We start from the raw sequence: 8,237 nt of genomic DNA on the forward strand, positions 1-8,237 counted from the left end.
TTACAGGCCTGCACCACCATGCCTGACTTGGCTCTGCACTTTTTAGCTGTGTGACTTTGAAATTTTCTGAGCCTCCGTTTTCACAGAGCCTATGAGGAAGGAGTCATCTGTATACCAGTATCCTGAGGATAAAATGGGGCCATGCGTATAAATGCTTAGCTCAAAAGCATTCTTGAAATTCTAACGTGTCTAGCAAGGAGGGCGCATTCTTCTCCCAAAGGACTTCCATCCCCAAAGAACCTACAGGGTTTTTTCCCTGAAAGATAAGGCTGTATGGAAAATACATTCCTATCAAATCTCCCTTAGGCAACTTAGATACTCTGGGCTTGCAGGCAGCTCCACATCCAGACTTGCCCCTGCTCCTCCCGGGGTAGCTGGATACACGGAGCCGCACACGGGCCTCCTCAAGACCTGGTCAGCAGCAGCCCCTTGAAGCTGGGAGGTGCTTTTCTTGTCCTGTGGCTGGCCTGGCCTCAAAGCTAACAAGCAGGCTCTGCCTGCACCAGGCTCAAGTGGGTGCTCTCCAGATCTTCTGGGCAGATTGTGAACGAAACCTAGTTCTCCAGCAAAGCAGCCCACAGATAGAGACTGTCCCAGCAGGCTTCTCTCATCCACCCTGATGCACCGAACTGTTCCAGGTTGGGGTCTTTACCACCTCCCAAGTGGCAGTTCTTATCCTTCTCACCCCAAAGCTTTGGGCCTTTGGATGTCACATCAACTTGTTTGCTTGTTTTAGAGCTCAAGGGAGGACACTGTGGTTTTGAGAAGGAGTCCTGAGGACAGGCTGAGCACTGCAGGGCTAGGGGAGCCGTCTAGAATGATTAGGCAGCTCTAGTGCTCCGATGCAGAGGGCAGACATTCCAAGGGTAGAGTGGCCAGGGTACGAGGGCACCGAAAGAGCTTTCAGTTCACAAAAGTTACTCTGCTGCTGACTGGAGAATAAGGAGATTCCAGACCTAGATGTCTGTGTCTTTCTTTTTTACATTTTCTGGAGCTTGTGTTTCTCTAGGCCTTACTACTCTGCGGCTCTCTCCAGTGGAAGCTCCCTGAATAGATGTGTTTGTGTCTGCCCATAGCCAGCTTTGTGCTTTTATGTATCCATCCGCTTGCAGAGAGGCAGCACAGCTCAATGGTTAGGTGTGCACACAGGAGCCAGACAGCCGGAGGGTGGTTACTCCGACTTTTACTAACTATGAGAGCGCAGGGAAGTGACTTCCTCCTCTCCACCTCAGCCTACTCATCTCCTAAACTGGTACAGTAGTGTCAGCCTCACAAGACTGTGTGGGAGTCAGCTAAGGAGTACTGCATGCAGCATGCAGAATAGTGCCTGGCACACGGTAGCCACTCAGAAATAAATGAAATGTTCTTCTTACTCTTTTTCAGCAAACATCTGTTGAGCACCTAACTTATGCCTACCACTGCGGGTCTGAGGATCACTGGGCTCATAGAGATCAAAAATGGCACCTGCCTTCCTCAACTCACACTTTAGGTGGATACAAACCTTTGGTAATTTTCTCTCTTTATCTCTTATTTTTTGTGTGTGTGTCTTTTTGAGGCAGGGTCTCGCTGCAGTTCAGGCTGGCCTTGAGTTCACTTCATAGCTCAGGCTGGTCTCAAGCTTGCAATGATTCTCCTGCCTCAGCCTCCCGAATGCTGGGATTACAGGCGTGTGCCACCAGGCCGGCTCTCTCTTTATCTCAAGGGAAATGTTTACAGATAAACTCATGAAAGGAGAATGATTATTCCTTCCTCCATCAGGCCTTGAACTGTGTGTGGTTCCTTCTGTCTTATGTGTGCCATTTTAAGGACCACAGGGCCTGAGAAAGGTTCTACCACATGCACACGAAGGCGTTTCTCCCCCTGAGAGCCCCAGTTTCCTTTGCTGGAAGATGGGTGAAAGGAGTGTTGATTACTTCCTTATAGGGTTTCAGAGCAAAACAAAGGACGCCAGGAGCCATGGAGACTAAGTGCGTGAGTAGTAGCAAAAAGTGAGGAAACCCCTTACTCCAGGGGGTTTCCTGAGAAGGTAGGGATAGCCTCCAGGGGCCAGCCACAACAGCACACACTGCCGCAAAGTGCAGGGTCACAGTCACCTTGTTAATAAACAGTGGCTGTGGTTGACAAAGTAAACCCCTCTGAGTCAAAACTCATGCTCACAGGCAACAGAAACTCCTCTCCACCTGGCCTAGGCAAAACAGAAAAATGTGGGGTGGAGAATGTGGGACAGCTTTTATAAGTGCAGAGGCCAGAGCTGATTTTCTTCCCTAAATCCAGCCCACCTTCCAAAAAAAAAAACCAAAAAAACACAGATTATGATTAGCAGAGCTGCCAGTCGTGGTGGCACACGCCTGTAATCCCAGCACTCGGGAGGCTGAGGCAGGAGGATTGTTGTGAGTTTGAGGCCAGCCTGGGCTACAAAGTAAGCTCAAGGCCGGTCTGAACTGCATAGCGAGACCCTGTCTCAAAAAGACAAAAGTAAATAAATAAATGATTAGCAGAGCTGAGAAGCACAGACATGGCGGGTCTAGGGGCCTGCTGCACGTCAGGGTCCTGGAAAGGAAGCTGTCACTTCGGCCTGAGAGTGCCTGACCCCGTCCCCGTGCTGCACATACGTAGTTCATATGCGCGTGCATCGGCCCATGTAAATGTCATTTCCCCAACTAGAGTACAAGCGCCATAAGAACCAAACTGTGACTGATTCTATCTCATGCTGCTTCTCCCCTCTCACCCAGCCACTGCACACAGGCTGGCAATGCTGTGTCAGGTATACTGCTTGTCACCTGGTCACAGAACGTCCCAGATAAAGAAAGAGAAGGAAGAACTAAGGCCCAGAGACAGAAGGCAATTTACCTGAGGTCACATAGCCCCAGGTGGACTAGGCTCCAGCCTGACTGCTGCGAGTGCTCTGCCAGCTTCCCTCTCTCAGGGATAAGCACTCCATCCCTACCCTCACGGGAAGCCCCCCCAGAGCCCCGCCCCCATGTTCTGTACATCTCCAAGGGGCTGATTTTTACTGTCTTTACAGTTGTCTGAGGCCCCCACACTGACCCACTTTCCCCTCATTCCAGATAAGGACACTTTTACCCTGCATTCCAGCCAGGGTAGCCTTCGTTCTCAACTCTGCCTCACTTCCCTCACCTGCAGGGCTTTTCTGTTTGCAGTTTTCCCTGCCTACATCTTTGGATTTGTCTGTAAAGGGTTACTACCAGGGTGGCTGGAACACCAGAAGTATCTGGTCTCAGGTTCTGGAGCTTAGAAGTCAAAAAGCAAGGTGTAGGCAGTGTTGGGGGGATGCCCCTGAGGCCGTGAGGAGGAGCTGTTCCTTGTGTCCCCCACCCCTAGACTCTGGGGTCTGCTGGCAATGTCTGGCGTTCCTTTGCTGACAGAGGCATCACCTATCTCTGCCTTCATTTTCGTGTGATGTCCTCGCTGTGCGTGTGTCTGTTTCTATCCTAAGTCTCCTTTCAGTAAGAACACTGCTCAGGACCAGGGTCCTCCCCAGCGATCACATATTAACTTGATTACCTCTGTGACTTCCAAATAGATCCAGATAAATTCCAAATAAATGACCTCTCTGACTTCCAAATAAATGCACATCTGAGGTACTTGGGGTTAGGACTTTGGCATCTTTTTGTGGAGGGAGGTGAAGCTGAACCCATAACAAAGTGTTCTCACCCCCTTCCCCAACCCATGTCAACCAGACAACGCCTGTCTACCCATCCCGTCTCTGGCAAACTCATCCTGAGTGCCCCAGGCACACTGGGCCTGTCGTCTGCCCTCCTGTGCTCTGCCTTTGATGTACTGTGAGGTGTTGGTGTTCATTTGTGTAACTGTCACGTTAGCACCAGTGTCCTCTCCAACCACTGTCAACTTCGTGAGGACAGGGACACACTGCTGCATGTACCCTCAAAGCCAGTACAGAGCATAAAGAGAAGAGCAGTAGCTCTCTGCGGTCTGGATGCATGAAGATGAGAGATTAACCTTTGCTAGTCACGGAGGTGGAGAGGAGCTTTCAAGGAAGAGCCTCAGAGGCAGGCAGTGTGGCGTTTCCTTCAGTGGGAAAGGAAATTCTTTCTTCGCCAACCGCCGAGTCCAAGCCTCCACCCTCACACACCCTGGCAGTACTTCGACTCCTGGTTGATTGCGTTGCTCCCTCGCACCAGTCCAGCTGGGAGCCTCCATCTCGGCCATGCAGGAAGCACCTCTGGCTGAGTCAGCAGAACAAGAAGGCAAAGGCTCTGAAACCCAACCTCTGGCCTAGAGCTGGGGGCGGGAAGGTTCACTGAAGGTAAAGGTGCTGGCTTGAAAATTCAAAAGGTCAGAGCGAGCATCGAATTTCAGAGAGGCACTGCTAGCTGGTAAGAGGCCAGCTGTGCCCTGAGCTCCAGGTGGGTACCCAGGGTGGCTGTGCCTGCGTGGCCTGTGACAGGTAACCAGCTGCCACTCACCCACCCAGCCACAGCTGGACAGGAGATAAAGTGCTACCCTGGGTGGTCTCTACCAGGAGAAAGAAATAGAGACCAGTGGACTCTCTGAGGGATCTTTATCTGGCTGAAATGAAGCATCTCGACCTGTTACTGACTCCGACAGAAGCACCTTGGCACCGGAGCAAGGCTTTTATCGTTATGCTTGAGCAACAGTGGGGAACGTATGGGAGCGCAGGAGCCCCAGGCTGACCTAAACGAAGGACAAAGGTGCCCAGCTATCATGGCGTCCATAGGACAGGCAGGGAGCAGGTCGGGGTGGAGTGTTAGTTGTACCTGTGCTCTTCTTTGTCGTGTGTGTCTCACTGTTATCTCAAGTCCCCAGCTCGGGAATGACTTTTGCTATGCTAATGAAGTGGAAGTAACTATAGGTTATTTTCGTGGCTGTACTTTGTGTATATTTGTCCACTGCCACCTGGAATGGATCCCTTGTCATCTGGGAAAATTTCTAATTAGGTTTTGGAACACAGCAGATCGCTCCCTTGCCTCAGTGGGTTTGATTTCATGGTCTTAATCTTTCGGGATCCTGGCTCCTTGTCTGTGCTGACCACATAGTCTTTGAAAGCTGAGCTGACTTTTCACCCGCCTATCTCCCGGTGTGTTCTCTTAATGTGAGAGTTTTGAAGACTGGTCCACTTTTTAACTCCTCCAGTTTTCGATGTATCTTAACCTTAGGCCTGTAGGCTAGCCTTGCTGTTGAAACCTGTCTCCCAAAGGGATGCTGGTCCCCCCATGTTTGCCATTCTTATGGAAGCAGAATCCTAAAGGGAAGAATAAAGGCCTTCCGAAACCGAGCCCAGGACAAGGGCCAAGCTGGAAAAAGTGACTTGGAGACCAGTCACTACATTTTTCCCCAGTGAAAGGCTGACTCATTGTAACAGGCCTGGGCTGGCTCGGACTCGAGCCGGTGGCTTGGAACATGCCTGGACAGTGAATGCCTCGTCTGAGTGGCTGGTCTGTAAGAAGTCTGCGTCAGGGGAGCTAAGGCCACTGGCTGGGAAATACCTTGCACACAGCCATGGGAACCCCAGGGGAAGCAGGGCCAGGTGGGTCCTCATCCAATCCCCAGTTATTGGTGATCTGGAGTAACCTGAGCTGGGTAATGTCCTGAGACATTCTAGCACACAAAGAATGAAGCTCTGATGTCTGGAAGTATTAGTATTATGTCTTAATTCCCATAGGAAATACAAACTGCCCACAACCTAGAATTTAAAATAAATGGAGAGAAGCTCCAATGAGGACTTGATTTTCCTCAGAAGATAGTCTCAATGTTTTTCTTTGAAAAATTTAAACAATTTAAATCTTGAAAATGTGTATTAGTACGTTTGCTAATAAAACTTTTAAAAGTTTAATGATTTAATTTTAATAATGATTACATTCATTGTGGGGCCTTGGTCCATGTACAATAACACACCATAACTCTTTTTACTTCCTCTTTCCTTCCCCTCTCTCCTTCCTCTACCTCTTGCTCCCCTCCCATTCAGAAAGAATTTGTTTGTCCAGTTTGGGGAACAGAGGGACCTGGGGCTCCCTTGTCTTTGCAGCAAGTTCTCAGCCGACCTGTTGGCAGTCCGCTGGAGCACAGAGTGGGGGCTTGGTCTTTGACGCTCTTGCCTCTTTCTGCCTTTATCCATTTTGACACCGAGGCTCTTTCCGCCAGGACTTTTGAGTCAGATGTTAGCTTAACTCATGCCTGTGCCAATTGCTTGTTGTGTGACCTTGGGTGAGTCAATCTCACTCAGCCTCCATTCTGTAAGTGCAAAACGGAGATTGCACTGAACGCACCGGGCCTGCCGAGGTATTTAGCATCATCTAGTACATGTACAAAACACCCCTTGAGCATCTCCCTCTCCTCTCAGAGAGTGCCTTTGAGGAAAGCAGTCATGTCAGTCATTTACACTTTAGTGCAAATAAATTATTTGACTTTCATTCATTTCATATACTATATTTAGTTAGAAAGTGCTTGAGCACCTACTGTATGCTTGGTTTGAGCTATATACTGTATACTCTACACACACATTTGGTTTTTTTTGTTTGGTTGTTTTTTTTTTTTTTTTTGTCTTTTTTAGACAGGGTCTCACTATGAAGTTCAGGCTGGCCTTGAGCTCACTTTTAGCCCAGGTTGGCCTCGAACTTGCAACGATCCTCCTGCCTCAGCCTCCTGAGTGCTGGGATTACAGGTGTGCACCACCATGCCCGGCTACACATTTGTTTTTATCCTCACAACAATCTCTACAACTTCATGAATATCCCCATTTGGTGCTTGAGGAGACACACTCAGGGAGATAAAGAACCTTTCCCAAGGTCACACAGCACAGTGTAAATCCACTTGTTCCTTCAGGAAATACTGGCTGAATTTCTCCTCTGTTGTATTAGAGTGGGTAGTGAGGGTACGGCAACGAATGTGTCAAGATCACCTTCTCAAGGTCCTCACAGACTACTGAGCGTATTTGCACTCGTTGCTAACCTCTCCAGCTGCTAAAGTCCCATTAAAAGGGGCAAGGAGAGAGCCTTCTGGGCACCCGCTTCGGGGAGCTGCCTTCCTCCCAGTGTGTCGGTCGGCCCCACCCAAAGCTGAGCTGGCAACCGAGAAATCATCCTGCTTGTGACAGGAGGACAGTAGAAATCAGCTCTGGGTTGCCTGTTCTTTCCACATCGCTCCCTGGGACTCTTCGGGACGCAATTTGAAGATTACTTCAGAAATCCATTCTGTGCCTACTCTTGCACTTCATGATCTACAGGAAGAAACAGAAACAACGAAACAATACATGTACACTATAAAAAAAGGAAATACAGAAAAACAAAGAATAACCCTAGGTCCTGCTAAGATGATTACAATTTTGTTGTAGTTTTCACCACATTTTTCCCTATGCACATATAATGCAGTTAATAATGGTAATAATGACAGTGGTGACAATACTGTTGTTAGCTAATCTGGACACAGAGCTTCCTCTAAGTCAGACACTGTCCTTAGCAACTTAGATTTATTTTTTGGTGGTACTAGGGATAGAACCCAAGACTTTTGTACTGATATACGTTCCTACCTTTTTCTTTTTCTTTTTCTTTTTCGTTTTCTTCTTTAGAAAGGATGTTGCTATGTCATTAAATTGCCCAGGCTGGGCTCAAACTTGCAGTCTGGTGTGTGACATCGTGCCCAGCTGCATCTTAGATGCTTTAACTCACTTAATCCTCAGAAAAACCCAGTAGCTGATTTCTATTGTCCTCATGTCACAAGTGTGGAAACTGTGGCGGGAACATTTAAGAGCATACATGTTAATCTCCGTCTAACAATCACATCTTAGTTCCTTTTCTGCTTCTATAATAGAATGCCTGAGAATGGGTGATTTACTATGAACATAAATTTATTTGGCTTGTATTTCTGGAGTGTGGGAAGTCTAAGAACTTAATACCAGCCTCTGGTGAGGCCCCTGGTGCTGTGTCCTCTCATGGCAGAGGACAGAAGGGGAAGCGGTGTGAGAGTAAGGCCAGCATCGAGGCCAAACTTGCTTTTATAACAAACTTACTTTCTCCATAACAAACAAACTCCATGATGCCGACCTAAGCCGTTCAAGAAAGCAGGGCCCCGGGGCCTCCTCTCCTCTCCTCTGCCTCACCTTCCAACACTGCTACGGGTGGGCATGACATTTCTAACACTTTGAGGGACATATCCAATCCATAGTAACAGGAGTCTGTGTGAATATACCACTTGTGACCTACCTTGACCTACTTTTTTGTTCTTTTTTTTTTTTTTTA

The sequence above is a fragment of the Chinchilla lanigera genome, unplaced genomic scaffold (genome assembly GCF_000276665.1).
Source record: "Chinchilla lanigera isolate Chin_1 unplaced genomic scaffold, ChiLan1.0 scaffold00020, whole genome shotgun sequence".
Classification (NCBI taxonomy): domain Eukaryota; kingdom Metazoa; phylum Chordata; class Mammalia; order Rodentia; family Chinchillidae; genus Chinchilla; species Chinchilla lanigera.